This window comes from Penaeus japonicus, unplaced genomic scaffold (assembly GCF_977035675.1).
Source record: "Penaeus japonicus unplaced genomic scaffold, GWHDUDI00000001_assembly GWHDUDI00000027, whole genome shotgun sequence".
In the NCBI taxonomy this organism is placed as follows: Eukaryota; Metazoa; Arthropoda; class Malacostraca; order Decapoda; family Penaeidae; genus Penaeus; species Penaeus japonicus.
The window spans coordinates 2,846,265-2,848,764 of NW_028234429.1; positions in this window are offsets into that span (position 1 = coordinate 2,846,265).

Below are 2,500 nucleotides of genomic sequence, written 5' to 3' on the forward strand. Positions count from 1 at the left end.
TCTCTCTCTCTCTCTTACTCTCTCTCTTTCTCTCTCTCTCTCTTTCTCAATCTCTCTCTTTCCCAATCTCTCTCTCTCACTCACTCTCACTCTCTCCATTTCTCAATAGGAATGAGCATGAACATTACTCAATATGGATTAAATCATTTACTCCAGATATATATTTGATTTTTTTAGGGAACATAAATGCCAGTTATATGATGGCCGCCTTATAAAGTATAGAACACTGATTTTCGCATGAACTGCCTAACAAAATGCTTGAATCTCTTCTCTCTCTCTCTCTGTACACATAGTTATTCATCTAACACACACACACACACACACATACACACACACAAATATATATATATATATATATATATATATATATATATATATATATATGTATATATATAATGTATATATATATGTATAATATATATATATATATATATAATATAGTATATATATAATATAATATATACAATATAGTATATATATATATATAATATATAGAGTATAGATGCATAGATAGAAAGAGATAAATATATAAAGATGTAAATATATATATATATACATATATAAATACAATATATAGATGTATATATATATATATATATATACATATATAATATATATATACATATAATATATATACATATATATATATATATATATATTATATATATATACATATATATATATATATATATATATATATATATATATATATATTATATATATATATATAATATTTAGTGTGTGTAAATGTGTGTTGTGTTGTGTTGTAGTGTTGTGTGTGTGTGCTTGTGCTTGTGTTTGTGCTTGTACGTGTGCGCGTGCGTGTGTATGTGGGTGTGCATTTGCATGTAAGAGAAAGAGAAAGAGAGAGAGAGATGGGGTGAGAGAGAGAGAGAGAGCGAGAGATCGGGTGAGGGAAGGAGGAGGGGAGAGAGGGAGGGAGAGAAATACCGCGAGTGTTCGTTTTCGGTCATTATATCCTATCGGCGTCATCGGCTGCGGCTGAGTCGTCAAAAAATCCCGTTTCTTATCTAGGCCTAAGAAGTGCCTTTCGCTATGACGTAACTTGCAGGTTATGATGCACTGGGGAGAATTTTTCGTCGAGGGGGAGGGGAGTGGGGGAGGGGAGAGGGGGAGGGGAGTGGGGGAGGGGAGTAGGGGTGGGGAGTAGGGGAGGGAGGAGGCGAAAGCAATCAGCTTTGTATTATCACCAACTCTGAACATGGCAGAATGGCTCACTGCCTCTAGGTGGGATTATAACATCAGAATATATCATTATGGCGGAAGGCGGGATATTAGGAAAACAAATTTGTCTTTTATTTATGGATGGGCCGGATACAGGAATGAGTCTGTGTGTGTGTGTGTGTGTGTGTGTGTGTGTGTGTGTGTGTGTGTGTGTGTGTGTGTGTGTGTGTGTGTGTGTGTGTGTGTGCGTGTGTGGAGAAAGAGAAAGAAAGAGCGAGAGACAGAGGGGAGAGGAGAGAAGAGAAAAGAAGAGAAGAGAAGAGAAAGAGAGATACATATACATTTCCTCATGTATTCATGAGACACCGAAATAGAGAGAATTAAGCATGTACGCAAGCAATCCACATATATAATGCATATTAATATTCATCCAAAGAACACAAGTGACTCTGATGGAATAATTGTTAATAAAGGCTAAATATATAAAAAATAACCCATTAACATCATTATCGTTTTGAACGCCGCGCCATGAACCTTCGCACTTGTCGCCCTTACACTAAACAAACGCGGCCAGACTGAGCCCATCCCTCCTCCCCCCTGCTCTCCCACCCCCTTTTCCTTCCCCACCTCCCCTCTTCCTCTACTCCCCCTCCCCTCCCCTGTTCCTCTACCCTCCCCTCCCCTGTTCCTCTACCCTCCCCTTCCCCTGTTCCTCTACCTCCCCCCTCCCCTGTTCCTCTAGCCCCTTCCCACATCTCCTGTTCCTCTACCTCCCCTCCCCTTCCCCTGTTCCTCTACCTCCCCTTCTCCCCAGTTCCTCTACCTCCCCCCTCCATCCCCAGTTCCTCTACCTCCCCCCTCCCTCCCCTGTTCCTCTACCTCCCCCGCCACCCACGGTCGCGCTCTGGCCATCTCCCTCGCCACAACCTGCTCTCGCTGGACCCCGATTCAGTCCGAAATCGAGCCCCGAACACCCTGCTTGGCAGCCGACAGACAGACAGCCAGCCACACAAACACACGCAACCTCCTTTGTACGCGAAGGATTACGCATGTATAGATGCACAACCGGCGAGCGGCCTTTGTGCATCACCTTTAAAATCTCTCCCATGAAGTATACACACACACACAAAGACTCCGCGTTCGGCCGTGCAAAGACCACTGTGTCGTGTCCCTTCCCGAGTGTTAATTGGTCCCGGGAGAACCGAGCAGCGAAGCCCAACCTAAATAAAGATAGAGGTACAGGTGTACAAACACAGGGCAAACGACGAGCGTGGGCGACATCATTTTCGGAACCGAGAAAGGAATAGAAAAGTAG